General features: G+C 42.3%; 1 protein-coding gene across 2 annotated transcripts in view; it reads right to left on the bottom strand.

Annotated features, from left to right (window-relative positions):
• The window catches only part of C1QTNF7 (C1q and TNF related 7), a 122,939-nt gene that overhangs the window by 16,464 nt on the left and 81,156 nt on the right, over nucleotides 1-25,319 (bottom strand). The gene's annotated exons all lie outside the window — the stretch shown is intronic.

Here is a 25,319-nt window from a genome sequence, read left to right as displayed (position 1 = left end):
TGGATAAATGATTGGGTGTTTTTAGAAGATTAATAGGTCTTTTTCCTGTAGAGAACTGATCACAACAACTCAAAAAGCAGATGGTTCTCCAAACCCTATGACGATTCATCGTCAGTGCAATTAGTTTCCTTTTGTCCTTTGGTACAAACTTCACGTATCTCCTTAGCAAAAGTAGTATGTAATTTATGACGGCAGTTATGGAAACTAAGTCACCGAAAAATTTTGTTTTTTATCTTGCTTTTCCCACCATACTTTTCAAGCTACTGAGAATGCAAATTGGAAGAAATACTTCCCATTGGGGAAGTGGGCACAAGTCACAAATTTGATCAAGAAGACTGGTGGACTCCTTACTCTGAAAAGGTTTATTTTGTCTTGGCTATCTGTCCTCCCATACTTGGGTTAATTGCTCAGTGGGTAAAGAATCTGCCTGCAATGCAGGAGACACAGGAGATATGGGTTCAATCCCCAGGTTGGAGAGATACCCTGGAGAAGGAAATGGCAACTTGCTCCAGTATTCTTGCCTGGAGAATCCCATGGACAGAGGAGCCTGACAGGCTAAGGTCTTTGAGGTCGCAAAGAGTCAGATATGACTGAGTGACTAAGCAAACACGCACATCCACCATCAACCCCCATTCTGAAGAAAATAGTTTTTTGAATTTTTTGACTGTGCACAATCTGAGTGCCAACACAGGGTCACAAAACCAATGCCTTGAGCACAGACATGAGGCAGAGTTTTTGTTAATCAGAGAGAATCCCTGGGTTTATTTTTCTCATCCTCAAAATAAGATGTTGTGTTTGATTATTACTAAGTCTTCTCATAGTTTTTAAAATTGTTTCATCTCATGATTAATGAGGTGGAACTTAAAAACTAATGTCAGCTCCTGCATATATGCAGGTAGAGATATAGGTCACTTGGAAGGAGATACTTGTTATCGAGAGAAGTCCCTCAGGTGACCCTGTTAGTGCATAAAGGATGCCCTTGATAGTGGCTTGATGAAGACTTGCCTCTCAGGGACCCTTGGAAGGAGAGGGGTTGAGATTGTTTACTTAAAGCCTCCAAGGCCTTCCGGAAAGGAAGGAATCAAGGGTGTTTACTTCTGGAAAGGAAGGAATCAAGGGCCAAGCTCCTTCTCTCCATATGCAAGTTTAAAGAGTAGTCATGGATGACAGGATTGGCCTGATCCAAAGTCTGCTGTGAGGAAAGGACACCGTGGACCAGAGGATGGAACTGAGCTGGTGGTATGTGGGAATCTGGGCCAAAAAGCCTCAAGGATTTGTGGTTGGCTGGTTATGGTAGAATACATCGGTGAGGCTGACTGTTCATCTGTCTTCAGTCATTCTGTCATGGCGGCTCTCCTTTGGGAAACAGTGGTTGAACACACCACGGTGAATTAAGAGGGTCATCATATTGAAGCCTGGTGAGTGAGTGATAATGAGGTCAGCGAGAACATCTCCTGCAAATGGACAAGCATCTATTGGACTCTGCACAGAGTGAGGCAGTTTGGTAGAAGTTAAAACAACAAGGCAAGTGGACCATCAGAGGTTTTGGTTTTCACTTTCTGCCTGAGTTAGAGTTAGAAAGGACCCCATTCCAACCAAGAAAGCCCTTAGTATTCTTAAATTGTTCATGGAGAGAAAGGACTTAGATCTTGACTAGTGTGTATGTGATCTTAGTCACTCAGTCGCATCCCATTCTTTGTGAACCCATGGACTGTATAGTCCACTGTAGCCCACCAGGATCCTCTGTCCATGGGGATTCTCCAGGCAAGAATATTGGAGTGGGTTGCCATGCCTTTCTCCAGGGGATCGTCCTGACCCAAGGATCAAACTGGGGTCTCATGCATTGTAGGCAGATTCTGTATCAGCTGAGAAACCTGGGAAGTCGCTTGACTAGTCTACCTACTAATAAAAGCAAATGGGAACCTGAAAAGCAATTGGAAGAAAAAAATGGCATGACTATATTTGAACTTGAATTAGCACACAGATCATAGAGGCTGAATGTTTTCATTAGTTCACTCCTAGGATTGCACCACAAAACAACTCACTGTCATGTGTAAGAAAATCCTGACTATCTCACTTACAGGAATCTCCCCACACTCTCCTCTGAGGTCTTCTAAAAGCCTGGACTGGAATTGCAGTCCTTATAATCTTAATTACCAGAATGCCAGCCTGTGGATATGTGTTATATATATTTGTATACAAGTGATGACTTTATTTCTATTGAAATATAGCTGATTTACAATATTGTATTAACTTCTGGTATACAGCAAATTGACTCAGTTATATATATATTTTCCTTTATAGTTTCTTACAAGATATTGAATATAGTTCCCTGTGCTATACAGTAGGATCTTGTTGTCCATCTATTAAAACATTTTATATGAAGTAGTTGTTGTTTTTCAGTTGCTAAGTCGTGTCTGACTCTTTGTGACCCCATGTACTACAGCACACCAGGCTCCTTTGTCCTCCATTATCTCCTGGAGTTTCCTCAAATTCATGTCCATTGAGTTGGTGATGCTATCCAACCATCTCATCCTCTGCCGCCTCCTCCCCCCACCTTTTATTTTAAACTTTCCTATGAGTTTTTTTCAAACTCTTCCAATGAGTCAGTTCTTCGCATCAGGTGGCCAAAGTACTGGAGTTTCAGTTTCAGCATCAGTCTTTCCAATGAATATTCAGAGTTGATTTCCTTTAGGATTGACTGATCTGATCTCATTGCAGTCCAAGGGACTCTCAAGAGTCTTTTCCAGCACCACAATTTGAAAGAATCAATTCTTTGGCACTCAGCCTTTTTATGGTCCAACTCTCATATCTGTACCTGACCACTGGAAAAACCATAGCTTTGACTCTAAGGACTTCTGTTGGCAAAGTGATGTTTCCGCTTTTTAATACGCTATCTAGATTTTTCACAGCCTTCCTGCCAAGGAGAAAGCATCTTTCAATTTCATAGCTTCAGTCACCATCCACAGTGATTTTGGAGCCCAAAAAAAGAAAATCTGTCACTGCTTCCACTTTTCCCCCTTCTATTTGCCATGAAGTGATGGGACTGGATGCCATGATCTTTTATGGGTATTGAGTTTCAAGCTAGCTTTCACTCTCCTCTTTCACCCTCATCAAGAGGCAAAGTTCCTCTTTACTTTCTGCCATTAGAGTGGTATCATCTGCATATCTGAGGTTGTTGATATTTCTCCTGGCAATCTTGATTCCAGCTTGTGATTCATCCAGCAAGGAACTTCACATGATGTACTCTGCATATAAATGAGTACATGTCTCTTACGTCTCCTGCATTGGCAGTTGGGTTCTTTACCATTCGGACTACCTGGGAAGCCTCATATAAAAGAGTATGTATCTGCTAGTCCCAAACTCAAGCTGGGAAAGATTGAGGGCGGGAGGAGAAGGGGACGACAGAGGATGAGATGGTTGGATGGCATCCTCGACTCGATGGACATGGGTTTGGGTGGAATCCGGGAGTTAATGATGGACAGGGAGGCCTGGCGTGCTGTGGTTCATGGAGTCGCAAAGAGTCGGACACGACTGAGTGACTGAACTGAACTGAACTGAATCCCAAACTCCTAATTATTCCCTCCCCTCCCTTTCCCCTTTGATAACTGTAAGTTTATTTTCTCTATCTGTGAGTTTGTTTCTATTTTTTGCCTGTTTCTCTTTTGTAAAGAAGTTCATTTGTATATTTTTTTAAAAATTAAAAAAAAAATTTATATTTTAACTAAGTGCTATCCTATGATATTTGTCTTTCTCTAATTTACTTAATATGATAATTTCTAGGTCCATCCATGTTGCTACAAATGGCATTGTTTCCTTTGTTTTTAATGGCTAGGTAACAGTCCATTGTATATATGCACCACATCTTCTTTGTCTGTTCATCAGCTGACAGGCACTTGGGTTGCTTCCATGTTTTGGGTATTATAAACAGTGTTGCTATGAACCTTGGGGTGCGTGTAAGTAATGATTTCTTAAAGGGCTTTTCTCATCCACTTCTCTTTGTGTTGGCACCGCCTCTGCCAAAGAGCTTAGAAATGGATGAATTTGTTGACTGCCAGAGAGATAGATGTATTCTTATTTTTCTGTTTTAACTTGGCCAAGTTTTAATACTATTTATGGATGTTCATATTTGCTTTTTCTGTATCATTCATAACTTCCTTAAACTCCCTATAGTGTTTGATGGCAAGGTTTCTTATATTATTAAAATCACAGTATTTTTTTCATTCTGCAATATTTGATTTTTTTTCCATTATTTTTCATCTCAGATAACTTTTTATAATCTATGTTTTCCTGGACTTACCTTTCTTCACAGAGAGAACAATTCTTTGAAATAATCTCCTAGTGTTCAGACCTTGACGGAATTAAAGCTTGTTATTGCCTATTTCACTCAGCTGTTTTCACACTAATTTTAGAGACAGTGGCAAAAAAATGATGGGTAGAAAAATATGCTGAGGAGAGTATGGTTGTTGTTTAGTCACTAAGTCGTGTTTGATTGTTTGTAACCCCATGGACAATAGCCCGCCTGGCTCCTCTGTCCATGGGATTTTCCTGGCAAGAATACTGGAGTGAGTTGCCATTTCCTTCTCCAGGGGATCTTCTCGATCCAGGGATTGAACTCAGGTTTCCTGCAGGTCTCCTGCATTGACAGGCGGGTTCTTCACTGATGAGCCACGGAGGAGAGAGTGACTGAGGGTAAGGAGTGGGGTTCTGTTTTCACCTGCCACTCATACTCAGGCCAAGGTCTTATTCTGTCTTTCCTAAGGCAGATTTTTTTTTTTTCCTTTCTTCTTGTGATTTTTTTTTCTGTAGGCTTAACTCACTTTTCAACAGAATTCAGTTCAATCTAGATCAGTGCAATCAATGTTCACGCAGCATTTCATAGTGTGCTGGTGAAACAGCTCTCAAAAAAATGGCTCAGACTGGTAGCTTTGTCAATTTCCTTGGTGTAAATACTCCCATCAGAGCCAGTTTCAAGCTACCAACCTGATTTACTGAAAGCAAAGCTGTGAAGAATTGCCCGTTGCTTGCTGGTCTCAGCTAATTCAGCACAACACTGAGAATACATACATACACACATACATATATATATATATATGTCAATTCTAGGTACTAGAGTTATTTTAAAAAGAAGATCCTAGCTTATGTGCTAGGGCTTCGCTTGTGGCTCGGCAGGTGAAGAATCTGCCTGCAATGTGGGAGATCTGGGTTCAATCCCTGGGTTGGGAAGATCCCCTGCAGAAGAGAAGGGCTACCCACTCCAGTGTTCTGGCCTGGAGAATTCCATGGACTGTATAGTCCATGGGGTTGCAAAGAGTCAGACACGGTGGATTGACTTTCACTTTCTCAGCTTATGTGCAAAGACATTACATCATTTTCTCCTTTAATCCTCACCCTAACCTCTTTTTAAAAATTATTCATTTATTTTTGGCTGTACTGGATCTCTGGGGCCCTGTGTGGGCTTTTTTCTAGCTGTGGTGCACTGGCGTCTCATTGCAGTGTCTTCTCTTGTTGCTTCTGCAGTCGTGATGCAGGGGTTTAGTCACCCCACAACACGTGGGATCTTCTGGGACCAGAGATTGAACAGGTGTCCCCTGCATTGGCTGACAGATTCTTAACCACTGGACCACCAGGTAAGTTCACCATAACCTCTTAAGGTGACTAATTTTATCACTCTTCTTTTGAAGATGAGGAATTTAGGCAGGGTGACCCACAGTGGGCCCACGTAACCCTTCTGCCACGTGCCATAAGGGCTTGCTGACTTTATAAGACCAGGTTCCTGCATCTGCATTCAGAGCTGGCAGTCGGTGGCTTGCACACCTGACTCTCCTGACCCCCTCTTCTCCTCCCCACAGCTCTGGGTTCGGGTGGGAATCTTGTCTTTCTAGCCTCAGGGCCTTGCTTACATCACCTTCTCTGGCTTGCACGTCCCCGCTAGCCATGTCTGTCCCACGTCCTTTTCTTCACCTCCTCGCTTTTGTCCTCCGTACATGTCACGTTCTCCAGAAAGTCTCCTTGATGCTCTCAGCAGGTGCAGCCTTTCTTTCCTTCGAAGCCTCTTAACAGATTGTTTAGATTTCTCTTATGCGTCTTAACTCATGGGTTCTTAACTAGATCTATTGCATCCGCACACCAGTGGATTGGGTGCAGGTACTTAACTTCTTTCAAAAAGGCTATATGGGCAATTCTGAAAGCCTCAGCGGCCAGGCATTGGGAATCTTTCCCTTATCTACTTCTGCTCAACTGATGCCTCCTCTGTTAGTCTCTCCAAGCCAGGGAGTGTTAGTGATATAAATCTGATCTGGTCTTCTCACTCTTTCTTCCTGTTTGTTTTTGTTTTTTTCAATTCATCACCTCATCACATATTTATTGAGCTCCTATCATATGCCAGATACTGAGTGTTTGATCTTGGTATTCAACAGCGAGCAAACGTGGAGCCCTTGGAGAGAAAAAGTCTAGTGGGGGGAGATAGACATTCATTGAATAATCACAAGACTGTGTTGAACAGATGTTAACTGGGACTTTCCATCCTCTTGGAGTCTCAGTTAAGGACTCAAGGCAGAGAACAATGGGCAATCCGTGCCCACACATTCACTTAAGACTTGCCAAAACCCAGCTGGATCTGATACTAGCCATTGCCCACTTTTACCACTTTTTATAAGAGAAAACTGGAAATTCAAACCCAATGAATAGTTAGTTGAAGCAAGTCATCAAGGTAGAGAGCTATTAGTGGATAAGGGAATGCCTTCTACCTTCCCTTTGTGTGTGGGAGGGGAGGGAGGAATAATACTGTCCAGCTCCTAACCTAGTGGCATGTTCCCCAAGAAATCACTGAGCGCGTTAGAGGTGATTGCAAGAAGGAAACCATCTTGTTCTCCAGGTGGGTGTGTCACTGAGCTATGAACCTGAAAGCTGCCCAGCTCTTATGGGATCAGAGAAATGTGGGAGAACTTGACCCACCCCCAATGTTTGATATCTTATGTGAACACAGAAACTAGGGAATTCTGAAGGCAGAAGGCTATTTGCACAAGAGAGAGCAGTGTAGAAGCAGCTATTGAAGAGGCAAGGAGGTGTGTGTTTCCCTAGAGACCCATGGTACTGTGAATGGCAGCTGGAGCTGGACCACTTTAGTGGGACCTCTTGAGCCAGGAGGGTATCCTCCTGGGATGAGAAAGCCAAGAAGAAGACATGTAGTGTATCACCGAGTGCAGAAGCTGAGGCTGGTGTGGGGACAACTCAGGGCGTCCTTCCAGAAATTTGTCACCCATTGTTGTTGCTCAGTCCCAAGTCCTGTCTGACTCTTTGCGACCCCAGCAAAGAGTCTAGACTGCAGCACGCCAGGCTCCTCTATCCTTATCTATCTCCCGGAGTTTGCTCGGATTCATGTCCACCTAGTCCGTGATGCTATCACCCATATCAGAAACCTATACGCTACTGATACTACGTATAAAATAGATAACTAATGAGAACCTGTTGGATAGGACAGGGATCTCTATTCAAGCTCTGTGGTGACGTAAGTGGGAAGGAAATCCAAAAAAGAGGGGGTGGACGTGTATGTATATGTACGGCTGAGTCATTTTCTTGTACAGCAGAAGCTAACACATTGTAAAGCAGTTATATGCCAAGAAAGTTAATTAAAAAATAAAAAGAAACCTGTGCAGCACGAAGCTGCCTCAGAAAACCTCTGATGGCCCTGAGAAATGTTCAACCAGAGAAAGACAGCATTTTAATACCTGGGCCCTGAGTAAGTATTGGCAGCCAGGATAAAATCATACAAGTAGCATCCATTAAGTAAAAATAATTTGGTCACATTTTTCTAATTCCCTCTCTGCTCTGACTCTAGACACGCTCAAAGTGGAAGGAGAGGTATAAGATGGGGGGGGGGGGATTGAAAAGCATAACATATTATCAGCTGATGCCTTAGAGGGGACAAGCTTTGCACTGGATATGATATTGGGGTATTGATTTTGATTTGTCTTTTTAATGTTGGAAAATGAATCACAACTGACTTAACAAGAGGGTTCGCGTCATTCAAAGTGGCTATTAAAGCTAAGGAATTTGCTTGAGTTGTCATGAAAGTGGAGAGGTAAAGATCCAGCAGGATTTGATTGGAAGAAGTGACAGAAGAAAAATGAAGCTATTTCTTATTTATATCTTGTTTAGGACATAGACAATCATTTGATAAATTCATGAAACTCTGGAGAGTGTTCTGAAGGGAAACCAAAGAGTGTTATGGGACTATTTAGCAAAACAACCTCCATGAGACCTTGAGCTTATCTGAAAAAATGATGTGTGATCTGAAATACAAAAAGGGAACAGTCACTAACCAGGAAGGGCAGTGGGAAAGCAGATCTAGGCTGCGGAAATGCCACATTCAAAGGCCCTGGGGTAGAAGAGAATGGTTTTGAAAGAAGTCCACTGAAAGGGGCAAAGGAGAGCATATGTCTGGAGGGAGGATGTGTCTGGAACAGGCAGGGCTCTGCTGGCCTTTGAAGGCTCTGATCTTTATCCTGAAGGGCTGCGAAGGGGATTTTATGGGGCAGGCCGTCAACTGTCCGTCAAGCCCTGTTACAATATGAAGTTGTTGCAAATAGAGGTGATGCTGACAGTCACTTTCCTGGCTCTTGCAGGTGACATCAATAAACTAAGGAGACTTTATTTGGCATCTGAATTGAATCTGCTTTCATTACTAAAAGATGTAAGTTCATTTTTAAAAAATATTTCTTTATTTATTTGGCTGTGCAGGTCTTAGCTGTGGCATGGAGGATCTAGTTCCCCGATCAGGGATGGAACCTGAACCTCTTGCACTGAAAGTACAGAATCTGAGCCACTGGACCACCAGGGGCGCCTCCAAAAGTTGTGAGAAAAGCAGTCTGTATATTTAATAAAAGACAATTCATGCATGCACCGAATGAACAAATGACGTTGACCTCTGCTAATGTGCCAGGGGCGAGATGAGGGGCTGAAAGAGGAAGACAGGCTTCTAATGCTGCCGAGCTCACTCTAGTGGGGATTTCAAGTCATTAGGAAAGAGAGGTGCCTCCAAGGCCATCTGCCTGACTTTCCCAATTTATAGATGAGAAAACAGGTTCAGTGAAAAGTGACACTTCCAAAGGTTACATTTATACATAAGACCAGAATTAGAACTCAGGTCCCCTGTATATCATTTCCAAGATCTTCTCTCCTGCAAGTTGGCTTAAAACTCAGCTATCGAAAATCTAAGATCATGGCATCCAGACCCATCACTTCATGGCCAATAGAAGGGGAAAAGTAGAAGAAGTGACAGATTTTCTTGGACTCTAAAATCACTGATGGTGACTGCAGTCATGAAATTAGAAGATGCTTGCTTCTTGAAAGGAAAGCTATGACGTACCTATGTAGCGTATTAAAAAGCAAAGACATCACTTTGCCGACAAAAGTCCGTCTACTCAAAGCTATGGTTTTTCCAGTAGTCATGTATGGATGTGAAAGTTGGACTATAAAAAAAGTTGAGTGCTGAAGAATTGATGCTTTTGAACTGTGGCGTTGGAGAAGACTCTTGAGAGTTCCTTGAACTGCAAGGATATCAAACCAGTTAATCCTAAAGGAAATCAACCCTAAATATTCATTGAAAGGACTGATGGTAAAGTGGAAGCTCCAATACTTTGGCCACATGATGAGAAGAATTGCTTCATTGGAAAAGACCCTGATGATGGGAAAGACTGAAGGTAAAAGGAGAAGAGGGTGGCAGAGGATGAGATGGTTCGATAGCATCACTGATTCAATGAACATGAACTTGAGCAAACTCTGGGAGATAGTGAAGGACAGGGAAGGCTGGCATGCTGCAGTCCATGGGGTAACAGTCGGACATGACTTAGCAACTGAACAACAATAATTCCTCTGCATAGACAGCATATCTGATGACTAGGACCTGATTCCTGGGTTCACGTGGAGAAGACACAGCAGTATTTTTCATACACATAAATACCTATTATTATGGATAACTGAGAATTAACATAATGATATTATCCCAGATCATAATACTTGGTTCTCACCTTTCTGCCCCAAACATCGCTTCTGATATTTTAAGTCATAAGAAAATTCGTAAAAATTACAGAAAATATTGAACATACAGAACAGTAAGAGCTCGAATGGAAAATGACTTGCAGTGCACCCACTACCCCAGCTCAACAGTTCCCAGGGGGAATATTATTTCATCAACACCCCTAACTCACTGGTCCCCCACCCCTGCATTTGGTATGTTTGGAAGCAAATGCCACATATCATATTATCTATTTCACAACTATTTCAGGAAAACCTAGGAATTTTTATCATCTTGGATAATAGCAGAGCAATTGACACCATGCAGCCTCATCGGCCCTGGAGACCTTTTAACCAAAAAAAAAAAAAAAAAAAAAGGGCATTCTTTAGGCAAGTCAAAAATGTCTTAAAAGCACTTTACGCACAAACTGTTAGACTGTGCACTAAAAGTTCTGAAATGTAATTTTATGCAGCTGTCAGGCTTTCTCAGTGAAGCTTTCAGAGTTCACGGGGAGCTCTCTGATGACTTGTTACAGAAATTCCAAGAAGGTTTGAGCTCTTTAAAGGCCTGTCTGTGGGCCTGTGGGTTCTGGGAAAGAACACGGTGCAGGGCTGGACTTTGGTCCTGCTGCACATACAGGAGAGATGAGGCTGCTGCCAGCTGCTCTGGGTCTTGGCTTTTGCTCATGTAACCTGTCATGCCGTCTGAAGATTGTTTAGGAAACACAAGAGAACTAGCGCCGTCTTTAAAATGTTAGGGAGTCCTGGAATCTTGGGATGCGAAGGCCAACAGAGTGATGTGCGTTGCCTCGGAAATTTAATCAGAGTTGGCAGGCACAGAATGGAGCCTGTCAGCCCTGGGGAAGGATCTCAGCGGAGCTGGACAGGCCTCCTCCGTCCCTGCAGTGGTGCAGACAGAAAAGAGAGACCAGGGAAATGCTGACCTGGAAGGCAGACCACAGGAACCAGAACTCTGCGCGTTTGCATAACCACGTTTGTGCTTCCTGTAGCACTGACTTCAATTTGCACATCTCCCTGAGAAAGATTTGGCATATGAGAGATTCTGCATCTTTGTTTTTTTAAAATTTTTATATTCTGATGTGTGTGTGTTCTTTTTTAAATTGACATGTAGCTGTCATATGACATTTTATTAGTTCCAGACGTACCAAATAATGGTTTCATACATGCAATATTGCAAAATGATCACAAGTCTGGTTAACATCTAGCACCACACGTAGTTACAAACTTTTTTTTTTTTCTTGTGATGAGAACTTTTAAGATTTACTCTCTTCAGTTCAGTTCAGTCACTCGGTCGTGTCCAACTCTTTGTGAGTCCATGGACTGCAACACGCCAGGCCTCCCTGTCCATCAACTACTCCTGGAGTTTACCCAAACTCATGTCCATCGAGTCAGTGATGCCATCCAACCATCCCATCCTCTGTCGTCCCCTTCTCCTCCTGCCCCCAATCTTTTTATTCTCTTAGAAACTGTCAAATATACAATACAGTATGATTAATCGTGGTTGCCATGGTATATATTATATCCTAGGACCCATTTCTCTTATAAATGGAAGTTTGTGCCTTTTGACTGTCTTCACTCATTTCACCTACCTCCCACCCCCACCTCTGGCCACCAACAATCTGATCTCTGTGTCTATGATCTCACCTTTTTTTTTTTTTTTTAAATATTCCACATAGACATGAGGTCATAAGGTGTTTGTTTTTCTGCCTTGCCTATTTAATTTAGCACAATGTCCTCAAGTTTCATTCATAATATGGCAAACGGTACAATTTCCTTCATTTTTACATGGCTAAATAATATTCCATTGTATAAATGTATGTATATACACTAGATTTTCTTTATCCATGCATCCATTGATGAACACTTAAAGTTGTTTCTGAGATGCCATATATTTGAGCAATAAACAATAAAATAAAGTTACCGTTCATCAAGAGTTTATTATGGCAAGGCACTGTCCTAAGTGCTTTCTATGCATTTCTTATTTATTCTTTACTAAGAGCACATGAAGTAGCAACTATGATTTCCCCATGATAAGGGAGGAGGGCTGAGGTTAGGGACAGGTGGGCAAGGCTGGTAAGGGGCAGAGCTGGACTCCAAAACCCTCACCTTCACTAGTGATCACCTCATCCATAGGGGTAAAATCCAAGGATTGCTCAAATTTTGGATTAGGAGTCTTTCATGACATTCAACACACTCAACAGCAATGAGAATGGGAAACATCTATTAAAATGTGCTACTTCAAAGTTAAACACACAAGGGAGGTGGGATGATGGTGGAGGAGACAGCCTTGCCCCTGATCGTTTTGTCTTCAGGGGGAGGGATTCCCCAAAAACACTCCACCCCTTCATTTATTCTACCCCACAGAAGGGGTATAGATGGATTTGGGACTTTTGGGAAAAACTAGGTTGTGCTCTGCTCAATTGACTGGGGATGAAAATCTGCTCAATTTCAGGGAATCTTGATTAAGAATCTCCTTTGCCATCACACCAAAACAATATTTCTAAAAGGTATAAGTTATAAAGAGTATAAGTCACTCTTTTTCTGTGTACTGTCCAATGAGTTTTGAACAATGTATGCAGTTGTGTAAGTCACAGACTAAAGATAGAGCACTTCCATCCCTTTCTAAATGTTTCTTCGTGTCCCCCTGTAGTAAGAACTCTCTCCCATTCGAGCCACTGGCAGCCATTGATCTTATTTCTGGCCCTACAATTTTGCCTTTTCCAGGATGTCATAGAAATGGAGTCATACAACATGTGGGCTCTCGAGTCTGTAGCCTCTCTTTCACTGAGCATAAGCTTTTGAGAGTCATTCACGTTCCTTTCCCTGCAGAGGACTATTCTGCTCTATGGGGGTACCACGGTTGGTTTGTCTATGTACCAGCTAAGGAACGTTAGACTTTCCTCCAGTGATTGGCTCTTCTAAATTAAAGCTGCAATAAACATTCATGTACTGATCTTTGTATGGTCTTTCCACTTCTCTTTCACTGGTCTTTGTGTGGACACATATTTCCATTTCTCTTGGCTAAATACCTAGATAGGTGGTGAATACCTTAAGTGAATTAAGTGTATTGAGAGCTGGATCACAAAGAAAGGTGAGTGCCGGAGAACTGATGCTTTTGAACTGTGGTGCTGGAGAAGACTCTTGAGAGTCCCTTGGACTGCAAGTAGATCTAACCAGTTCATCCTAAAGGAAATCAGTCCTGAATATTCATTGGAAAGACTGATGCTGAAGCTGAAACTCTAATACTTTGGTTACCTGATGTGAAGAACTAACTCCTTGGAAAAGACCCTGATGCTGGGAAAGATTGAAGGTGGGAGGAGAAGGGGATGACAGAGGATGAGATGATTGGATGGCATCACCGACTCGATGGACATGAGTTTGAGTAAGCTCCAGGAGTTGGTGATGGACAGGGAGGCCTGGCGTGCTGCAGTCCATGGGGTCTCAAAGAGTCAGACATGACTGAGTGACTGAACTGAACTGAGCCTTAAGTGTATATTTAACTTCATAGGAAACTGCTGAACTGTTTTCCAAAGAGCTTATGCTATTTTGTATTCTCAGCAGCAATGGATGTAAGTTCTTATCTCCACATCCTTGCCAGCACTTGGTATTACTAGTTTTGCATTCAAAGTTGAGCCGTTCTAATTTGTATGACGGCATTGCAGTGGGCTTGCCTGGTGGCTCAGTGGTAAATAATCCGCCTGCAATGCAGGAGTCACAGGAGACACAGGTTGGATCCCTGGGTCGAGAAGATCCCGTGGAGGAGGGCATGGGAACCCACTCCAGTGTTCGGGCCTGGAGAATCCCATGGACAGAGGACCCTGGAGGGCTATAGTCCATAGGGTCGCAAAGAGTTGGACACGACTGAAGTGACTTAGCACGCATGTCTGAACAGCATTGTGCTGTGGTTTTAATTTGCATTTCCCTAATGATGTTGAACATCTCTTCATGTACTTATTTGCCATCTGTATATCTTCCTTGTTGAAGAATCATTTAAAATATTTTGTTCATTTTGGGTTATCTGTTTATCATTGGTTGTAAAAATTTATATATCTAGATATAAATCAGATGTGTGTTTTACAGATAGTTTCCCTAGTCCATGATTTGCTTTTATCAACAATGTCTTTTGAAGAGAAACATTTCAAATATAGTTTATTAACTTTTTTCTTTTATAGTTAGTGTTTATATATCCTGTTTAAGAAATCTTTGCCCAAATCAAGGTCACAAATGTATCCTCCTAGAAATTTTATAGTTTTAGCTTTTACATTTAGGTTTATGATCCCTTTTAATTTTTTTTTTTTTAATATGGGTTGAGGCAAGGGCCACGTTTTTATTTTTTTGCACATTAAGGGTCAAGTTTTTATTTTTTTGTGAATACACAGACAATGGCCAGACCATATTTACAGTGGACTTTGACCCACAACCTGAGGGAACCTGCCCAGGAAACCAACCCTCTTACCTATGATGACAGCCAAGAAAGTCAGTCTGTTACATGCTAGATTCATGGGAAGTCAGACTGCTATTTCTAGTAACAATCCAGGAAGTAAAACAATAACCTCTGCAACAGTCAGCCTCAAATGTCCAGAACTTGATTAACAACTGACAGCTTCCCTAGTTATTGTCTCTACTTCTAACTTAAGTCCAACCAGAGAAAGCCAAACATATGCTCCAACCAGTCACCTAGCATGCCCCACTTCTGATTACCCTACCTACAACTCTCCGATGATGGTTTGCCCCAATCATGGCATGCCTGAAGCCCCCTCTGTCTTCCACAATAAACTTTTCCACTTCTCTGCCAGCCTTTGAATCTCCGCCAAAATTCAAGTGTTGGTGGCTGACTCCCTTGCTAGAGCAAGCTCTGAATAAATAACCTGTCTTTCTTCTCATTTAGTTGGTCTTCATTTGTTTCCACAATGTGGATGCCAACAATGCTTTGTTTATTTCTCAATTTCCATAAAGCTCTGGCAGGGAGCGTGGGTACTATTTATTAGATTCCTCAATAAATGTGGATGCTTTTGAACTGTGGTGTTGGAGAAGACTCTTAAGAGTCCCTTGTACAGCAAGGAGATCAAACCAGTCAATCCTAAAGGAAATGAACCCTGAATATTTACTGGAAGTACTGATGCTGAAGCCCCAATACTTTGGCCACCTGATGCAGAGAGCCAACTGATTGGAAAAGACCCTATTGCTGGAAAAAACTGAAGGCAAATGGGAAGGGGGCGGCAGAGGATGAGATGGTCAGATAGCATCACTTACTCAATGGACATGAGTTTGAGCAAACTATGGGAGATGGTGAAAGACAGGGAGGCCTGGTGTGCTGTAGTCCATGGGGTCGCAGAGTCAGACATGACTTAGCGACTTAACAACAACAAAATGCACTCAAGTTCATCCAACTCAAGTTCCATCCATGTTGTCTCAAATGGCAAGATTTTCTCCCTTCTAATGACTGAATAATATTTCATTATGTATACCATTTCTTCCTTATCCATTCAACCTTTGATGGGCACTTAGGTTGTTTGCATATTTTGGCTGTTGTGAATAATACTGCAATGAACATACAAAGGCAGATCTCTCTTTGAGACCCTGTTTTCCTTTCCTTTGGATAAATACCCAGAAGTGGGATTGCTGGGTCATCTACTTGTTTTTCCTTTAACCCAATATTCTATCATAAGCATTTCTCCTCTGTTATTCTTTGGCACCGTTAACGGCCAAACAATATCCATTAAGAAATTGTACCATCATTTAATCTCTGCCCCCTTTTATTTAGACAATTAAACTGTTTCCATTTTTTCCTATTATAAATGAGATTATATTGAAAATTTTTGTGCAAAAGTCTTCATCTCTATTTAGGATTATTTCCTTAGGATAGATTCCCAGAAATGGAATTACTGGGTCAAAAAAAATTTGGATGTTTTATGTCTCTCTTGGTACATGCTGACAAACTGCCTTCCAAAAGGCGGTGTGAATTTATACTGCTCCATCCCTTTATGAAAACAAAGGCACGGGAATGTAAGGCCCTTCACAGTCAGGCACTGGTAGTCCCTGGAACACAGACAGAGCCAAGAATCTCTCATTTGGAAGCAACGCTAAAGCTCAGCAAACCTGACCTCCACTGAGACTCCATCATACAGGTGTGTTTTGTGGAGAGAAAGTCAAAGTTTGTTTTACAGCGCTGTTAATAATTGTACCCTCTCTGGGCTGGGTGGCCCCAGAGTCTTTATACAACCTCAGCCCGGGGCTAAGCCCTGGTTCTTTAATTTTGTAGAACTAGTCCCATGATTGTAAAGAGTTGGACACAACTGAGCGACTGGACTGGACTGAACTGAACTGAACTGAGTCCCATGATGGGCACACAGCGGGCACTCCATGCATCTGGGCAGATCAGATATAGACGATGAGGCTCACGGGCTGGTTGAAGCCCTCTCACTAGCCCCCTGGTTAGACAGCACCGGCAGGACACCAGTGGCAGCTTTGTGTTGGGACTGAACAGTTGCCCCTGGTGTGGCCAGGGCTCAAGGGCACCAGACACCCTCAGTCCCCAAGACTCCTGTTCTAAGGGGTCTTGGTAGTGTGGGGCACTCTTAAAAAGCTTTCTAGGGATCCTTGCTCAAAGAGTCACATGATCATGGAGGAATCACATGACCAGGGATGGAGACTCCATTTCTATGTCTTCTGCACTCAAGGTGTCAGGCCTTCCTGGCCCTCACCTCAAGGTACTATCCTGACTTGGACCTACCCATGACTTTCACCCTGGTCAGACCTTTCAACCTGGCCTTCCGTTGGCCTACAGGCTGTCTAGAACCTGTCAGTTTTTCAGATCTTGCTGGAAGCTGCTCTGCCAACTCCAGGCTGTTGACTCTTTCCATGGAGATCTATCCAGCACCCCCAGGACCAGCCAATGGCCATGTGCTCAGGGTGGCAGGTAGACAAGCCCGCTCTAGTCTTTGCACACACTTGATTCTCAAAAGGCTCTGTGACTTTGCACATTGCTCCTCTCTTTCAACCTGTGAGAGCTTTCTGTTTCCTTACCTGATTCACCCCCACATTCATTCAAAACATCTTCATTAATATTCAACTCTGTGCCCAGGCACTGGTCAATACTCGGTCACTCCCTCTTCTTACAATCTTGGAAGGTAGTTACTGCTACCAGTATTTTCATTTTATACAGGGAAAAGCTGTAAGAGGTGAGTCTCTCATCTGAGGCTGAACAGTCTTAGACTCTTAGCCACTGTATTTTACTGCCCCTTTTTAGTAGCTACATATGCTGAAGATAGCAAGAACTACAAAGCAGAAGAAGAGAGGCTGGTGATAGAGATGAAAAACAGGGAAACTCCTTTAGTTCGAGGGATCAAGGCAGACAACTCTAACACTTAAGAGGATTTCTAGGGGTGACTTCACTAGGTAAAGACAGGAAAAGAGCCTTCCAGGAAGGGAGACCAGCATGTGTAAAGGTCCTGTGGCAGGAGAGGGCTTTGGGAACTCTAGGAAATAAAAGGACAGTGGGTTGGAGCTTTTAGGATAAGATAGCCTACAAGAGAGAAGGTCAGAGAAATAGGCAAGGTGATGTCATTTCAGAGCTTGGAAAGCTTGACTTTTATTATAGGAGCAATGGGAGCCTTTAGTCAGGGGGAAACTGTAATCTCTATCATGCTGAAAATGATGCTCTAGTTGTGTGGGGAGTGGGTCCAAGGGGGCTGGGCAGGGGAGATATCTGATCACTTGGGAGGCTGATGCAAATAAGTGGGCAAGAGATGGTCATGTTGGTCACTGTGGTGGTAGGAGACAGAGAAAAGGAGAGATTTTTGAAAAGGAGAGATTTTTGAACATATGCTTAAGTCCTGGAGGATCAAACAGGATGTCTTGGGGGAAGCCCTTTCTGCGCTCCTCAACACCAGCTGGCTCCAGCACTGTCTCTCTGCTCCCACAGGACCTCACTCTAATCAGCCTCTTGTCACAGGGGTGAAGATCTGCATCTTATCTCCTCTGCTTCCTCTCTGGACTGTGAACTATCTAGTGTTTATTGTTCTGTTTGCTGCTGTACCCCTACTCTAGAGCATGGTAGATGGTTGACAAATGTTTTTAAAATATGCTGAATGGGTCATTTATGCATCATCTCTGAGCAAAGATTTATGTGCATCATCTTGTGTACTAGGCTCAGCAAGTCCATATGAGGTGGTTACTATTTCATCCCCATTTTACAGATGAGGAAGCAAAGGCGTACAGCACCAACTGCCTTTCCCACACTCATGTAACTGTGAGGTGTAGAGCCAAGGCTGGAATCCAGGGCTGCTGGTGGCAAAGACCCTGTGTGGTTCACGCAGCTATGCTTCCTGCTTGCCCCTCCCAGCAGGTGTACCCATCAGGAAAGCAGGGTCCCTTCTTGGACTGTCATCACATTAGACATCCTGGCCCGGGGCAAGAGGCGCCAAGTAGGTGTGCATGGACCTCAGTGCACGTGCCATGTCTGACTCTTTGTGACCCCCGGGACTGTAGCCCTCCAGGATCCTCTGTCCTTGGAATTTTCCAGGCAAGATTACTGGAGTGGGTTGCCATTTCCTCCTCAGGGGATCTTTCTGGCCCAGGATCAAACCTGTGTCTCCTGTGTCTGCTGCACTGCAGATGATTTCTTTACCAGCTGAACCACTGGGGGAAGCATGGTACTCAACCAAACCTATTTAGGTAGTGTCAACATTCAATGGAACATTGTTCAGCCATTAAAAGGGATGGAGTACTGACACTTCTTACAACATGGATGAACCTTGAAAACATTGTTCTGATTGAATGAAGCTAGACACAAAAGGCCATGTATTATATGAGTCCATTTGTATGAAATATCTAGAATAGATAAACTCACAGAGATAGAAAGCAGACTGGGAATTGCCAAGGGCTGGAGTTGGGAGTGAGAAATGGGGAATGACTACTTACTGGGTTCAGAGATTTCTTTGGGGATGATGAAAATGTTTTATTAGATCTTGATAGAAGTGGTGGCTGTAAACATTGTTAACAGTAGATGCCATTGAATCAAGATGGTGAATTTTAAGTTATGTTAAGTTTCACCTCGATAAAATATGCATTGGGATGAAATGTACTAGCTTCCAGTTAGTAGTTAACCAAGGATCAAGAAAAGGATCAAAAATGGGATTTTAGCTAAACCTATCATTTTTTATTTCTTTATAAATAATCTTTAAATTTCTTTATAAAAGATCTGAAGCAAAAAAAGTAATCTGCCATTACTTGCGTGGTTGCTGGAAATTCTTTCACATAGAGAAAAGGAGCTAAAAGACAGCGCAGTAGCCGAGTGAGAAGCAGAGTTGGCCATGTTTCAGCCCAGTTCTCTTTCTGTCAAAGCCTCTGACTTCAGTGTAAAAGGAGAGACTTCACACTGTGTGTTGTGGCCACGGAGCCTGTTGCAGGATGAATGCAGGGTTGAGGTGAGACCTAACCAACAGCAGAGATCAGCTTCCCACCACTAGTCTCTCTTCTTTCCAGTGGAAGAGGAGTTGTTGAGGCACCCAGGCACATGAGTGGAGGGCTGAGTCTCCCCAGCTGAAGCCAAATCCAATGTTGTGGAACGAGCTGGTGCTGCTCGGGCTTGTAGGGAAGCGGGGTTCAGGCACCAACACTTACTGAGAGCCCCCAGGACCCCTCCTGGACCCCACCACTGAACATGCGCCAACATGGCTAACTTTCAGAGCCGCCTCTTGGGTAGGTTGCATTTGCCTCCATTCTGTAGCTGAGAAGATGGAGGCTCAGATGAGAACCATTCTCAGGGTCACAGGGAAACAAGACAGGGATGGGATTCAAAGCCCATCTACCTGGTGTGAGAGCCTGTGCTCACCGCAGTGCCTCCAGCCTGAGAAAACCCCTGGCATGTAGAAGGTGCTGGGTCAGCATTTGTTCAATGACTAAATGAATGGCAGCAAAACAAGATACATTGTTTAATGGTCCAATGGCTTGGTAAAGATGCAAAGAATCCAAACCTGCCAGGAGGCAGGGTTGCTCATAGGTTGTTTGTGCAAATATGAAGTATACGCTTAGTGGTACCATGTTTATATTGACAAATATACACAAAGAGTCTGAAATTTTACAACCTTTGTCTCATCATTTTCACTCTTAAGACTTAATTAAAAAAAAATTTTTAGGCAAAGCTATACATACAATGATGATGATCATAGAATGAGACACCTTTCTTTATCCTCATTATAAATTACTTGTTTTGTAATTATAGATTGGTTAAGTCAATGGCACATCAACAAAAGGACCACCCTGCAGCCATTAAAATCTATGTTCTGTAAGAACATTTAATGACAAAGGCAAATATTCACAGTCTATTACTTGAAAAAAAGAGTAGTGTAGTGTTACTTGCTCAGTTGTGTCTGACTCCTTGCAACTCCATGGACTGTAGCCCACCAGAATCCTCTGTCCATGGGATTCTCCAGGTGAGAAGATAGGAGTAGGTTGCTATTCTTTACTGTCTGAGCTACAGGGAACTCATTTATTTAAAAGAAAAAAACAGTAGGCTACCAAATACTGTCTCTAGTGTTAGAACATTCATTTTCATTTGCAAAATAAAATATGTATCAAAACCATGAGATGCTTCAATTCTGAGATGCTAATGTACCCTGTGAAGGGGTTATGAATGATTTGTATTTTCTACTGTTATTGCTAGTGTGTTTTTCAGGCTTTCCATGAGGGGCAATAAGCATGTTCCTTTTGGTTTTTACAAAGTCAAAAAACACTACATAGAAACAAAACAAACTCAATTTGCCCACACAATGGCCAGTATCCTGTGTAGATGATAAGAAAGTCTGAAAGTCCTTTTTCTCAAAGAAATAGAAAGTCGATAATATAAAAGATTATTTGCAGATATTTACCTCAGTGTATTTTCTCTTCTTCCTCTTTTTTTTTTTTTTTTGGCTACATAATGTATAATTTTAACTTTTTCTCCTCTTGATACCAGATTTCAACATTTGATTAAAGTCCCAAATTCTCTTCTACACTTCTTCATTGATGAATTTGAGAGCAAAGGGTCTTGAATTTTAGGCATCTGGGAATGGCCACGATTTTGGATTTGTTTTGTGAAATGATGTATTTGTTCAGTTGAGCAAGTGTGAAGCAAATGCTTTCAGCGTGTCTATTAATCTTAGGGGCCTGAGTGATGTAAGGGTACTCTCACTCATGTTTTATATTGTTTGGTTTCATAAAAATATGTTTGGTTTCAAGGCATTGGCCCCTGTTCTCTGTTTACTAGGAACAAATTTGGAGTATGGACGGCATCTTGAATTTTTTCCCAAATCTAGTTTGTTTTTTAATCATCGACTGGAACTTTGTGATGGTTATGACTAACACATTTTGTGAGTTCATGAAAACATTTATTTTTAATAGGAAAAACCTCAATAGAATAGCAGTAGAACCAGAAGTGCCGAACACCATGTTTTACCAAAAAACTCCTGCTGGAGGGTTTTAGGGATAGATTTGAATGGCTGTTCCTGCTCACCACACCCAGAAAACAGGACAGCATCTTCATTTGGGTCATGGATTCTGAAAGGTAGAGGAGGGGGGACAAAGGGATTTTTCCGGAGAGCTGAAGATCTGAAGCCTGATTTATAATAGTTGGAATGCAGGTGAAATTCTTTTTGGATTGCACCAGAATTGCAGTTAATAATGTGCTCAGTGACATTAAATTATTTTGTGCCTTCAGGAAACTTGTTAGACTATTCTTTATCTTCATCAGGGTTCAGAAGTATGAGATGGCATGTGGCAATGCTTATGTTGTAATGTTTAGTAAGAAAGTCCCAACACAGAAATGCATGCATAGGATTTTATAGGAAGAAAATAGAAAGAAAAAAAAAGCATTCTATATTTTAAGAAAGATCAGAGAGAAATATAAGAATTTTTTTTTTATGATCTGAAACTGTATTTGTTGCTCTCTACCTTTCTCTATTTTCTGACATTCCTAATGATCCGGCTTTTTTTTTTTTTTAAATAATAAGAGACTCATCCATTTAGCCAACAGACAAATGCCGATCACTAAGATTAGAGATTCAAGGATAACTAAGTCATGGATCTGTCATGAATAAGTTTGTAGCACCCTCAGGGAAAGAGACAAATAGAAAAGAAATGAATAGCTGCTATGAAGGACATATATTTGAGGTCAAAGTGTGAATTATGAAAGCAGTGGCCATTATACTTGCGTGCAGAATCAAAATTTTAAAATAAATGAATGCACATGACTTGACCATAAGATATAGTTCTCTATGTGTGAAAGAATATAATCTCTTTGAGTCTGGGTCATCCTAGTTGTGTGTATTTGAGAGCAAGGAATCTCATGTCTGAGGTGGTCCATTGTGCAGGGGGCTGAGAGAGTCACACAAATGTTGGAACTGAAGCTTGGCAACTTGTCAGGTTGAGGAAAATGTCTTGAATTAGTCTCTCAGATCTGTGTCTCCATCAACAGAGGCTGTAAGTTTAATGATGTGTCTCTTGAATATTTGAACATTGAAGTGCAGTTACCTTGCTCCTTTGGCTCCTGTGTTTTAGATGGATAACCTTCCTTTACTATTTTAACTATAACCAAAGTGTATCCTTTTAAGCAGGAAGTAGAGTGATAAAGAGCTCAACAAATCAGTGAGAAATCACTCTTCAGAACGAGAGCACAGGCTCTGCATTAGGTCTCCAGGGGTTTCCCAAAGAGATAGAGCATTAACTTGGATTGAGAACTGTTTATTTTGGCAGTTGAGAACTCTTTTGGGGGGGGTTTGGTTAATTTTTAGCATCCCATCTGTGTTGTAAGTGGTTGAGTTTGCTCACGTTGGTTATTTCTGTGTCAAAAGACTGTTATTAATTTATCACAGAAATATTTCTTTAGTGTCTGCTCTGTCCCTGGCCTGTCACAGAGCTGAGGGGACAGCAATCAGAAACGACAAGATCCTTACCTTCGTGGAGCAATAGATAATAAAGACACAGACAAACAAATAAATAAGGAAATGGGTGATGGGGGGGTGGTGCACAGACGGCTGCCCTTGTTAGATCCTCGTTTCTGGTGATGTTCATTTTGATAAATTTTGGTGTCAACTGATAGGGCAGAGTGGACAACACCTGGGCTTTGGGGTCAGAGACACCTGAGTCCTAATCACAGGCCTGGTGCCCAACACCGTTGCTAGCTGGTGTGATCTCAGGAGAGTTACTTAACTACTCTGAGCCTCAGTTTTCTTCACTTCTATTTTGGGGACAAGGATACTCCCTGTCAGCGTTGTTGTGAAGATGACATATGTTAATGGACATGAAGTACATAGGTCACAGTGGGTGCTCCAAACTGAGATGCCTGCTCGTTTAGATTTAAAAAGTTTTCGGAAATTAATTTTTGTTGGATACAGTTGATTTACAATGTTGTGTTAGTTTCTGACATACAGCAAAATAAATAGTTATACATATGGCCACTCGTTTTTAGATTCTGTTCCCATATAGGTCATTAGCAGGTGCTGAGAAGAGTCCCCTGTGCCACACAGTAGGTTTTATATACGGTAATGTGATACTTGCTCTTTTTACGCTCTCTTCATCTCCTAGTGTTGGTTCTTTGGGGGCCACTGAATCCTACATCGGACAGCTTTCCCTTATTGTGTCATCTCCTGAAAAATAACTCTGCAGGTACACTTGTGACTTTTCCAGCTGTCATTTAGCTTTCATTACTGGTCATAAGCTGAATAATGTCCCCCAAGATGTTCATGTCCTCACCCCCTGCACCTGTGAATACAGAGAAGCGGCTTAGCAGATGTGAAGTTCAGGGTCTTGAGAGAGGGCAGAGTATCCTCGATTGATCACATCGGCCACTGAGTCATTCATTGCAAGGGTCCTGAGAAGGAGGAGGCGGGGCGGGGGAGTGGTCAGAGATGTAGACAGAAGGTGATGTGAAGACTGAGGAAGAGGGAAGTAGAGTTGGAGGGAGACGATGCTTCGATGGCTTTGAAGATGGAGGAGGGGACCGGGAGAGGAGAAATGGAGACGACCTCGAGGAGACAGAAAAGGCAAGGAAACAGCTTCTCCTCTAGAGCCTCTGAAAGGAACACAGGCCATGAACCCATTTCAGACTTCTGGCCTCCAGACTGTAGGACTGATAACCGGTTGTATTAAGCCACTGAGTATGGGACAATTTGCTTCAGCGGCGATAGAAAATGAACACGAGTGACACCAGCAGGCCAGGCCTGAGCCCCAGGCAACAGCAAGAGTAGGGGTCTGTGGGGCTGGGCTTCTTAACATGGTTTTTGAAGCTAGAATGTATGATTTGAATTTCAACCCTACCACCCACTAACAGTGTGGTCTTGAGACTGTGACAGTCTCTCTGAGCCTCAGTGTGCCTTCTATAAAATGGGATGAAAGTTAGCACTCGTTTAGAAAATATACTAGCCCATTTGTACATGGTGAGTGCTCAATCAACAAAAATGGTTAGAATAAATGAGTTCTTACTGAAATGAATGACTGTCTCCCTGGAATAGTGGAGGATGAATGAACTCTTGTTTTCAAGATGCTAGTTGAAACTCTCCAGCTGTTTGAATGGTATGAAAAATGATTTTAGTTAGTATATATGTTCACTGGGCTTCCCAGGTGGCTTAGCAGTTAAGGATCCTCCTGCCAATGCAGGAGCCACAGGAGACCTGAGTTCAATTTCTGGGTCTGGAAGATCCATTTCTTCTGGGGGAAGAAATGGCAACCTGCTCCAGTATTCTTGCCTGGAAAATTTCATGGACAGAGGAGCCTGGTGAGCTATAGTCCATGGGTTCACAGAGAGTCGGATACAACTTAGCAGCCGAGCACTGCACATACGCTCATTTCCTTAGCAAGTTTCTTTCCACAGGGGCCAATGGCAGTGTCTTCCCCTTCTTGTTCACATATGGAAAGAGTTGCAAACTGGATGAAGTGCTGATGCTTCTCAAAACCCTGCTTTGTCTCTTGCTTAAATTCAGAATTGATGTTGAAGATATAGCAACCAAATAAAATGTTGCCCTTTGAACTGTTTGCAATTCCGTTTGTCTCTGGTAGATCACAGGCTGCCACGTTTCTGCTCTGCAGAAATTAATTTCCCTGATTACTCTGAAAACCAGGGAAAAAGCACGTTCACATGAAATGGCTGTAATTTCTCTAGGTTTATCTAGTTAGACTCATACTGTTCTTTAATGTAGTTTTATTTTTGAAAAACAGAAGGCACCATTTGTGTAAAATTAGCCTAAGGAAATAGTTCTTGATTCAATAAAAATATCTACATAGAAAGATGTTCATTGCAGCATTAA

This window comes from Cervus canadensis, chromosome 26, assembly GCF_019320065.1.
Source record: "Cervus canadensis isolate Bull #8, Minnesota chromosome 26, ASM1932006v1, whole genome shotgun sequence".
Lineage (NCBI taxonomy): Eukaryota > Metazoa > Chordata > Mammalia > Artiodactyla > Cervidae > Cervus > Cervus canadensis.
The sequence above is the reverse complement of the archived record's forward strand: the minus strand, read 5'-3'. Positions and strand labels throughout refer to the sequence as shown.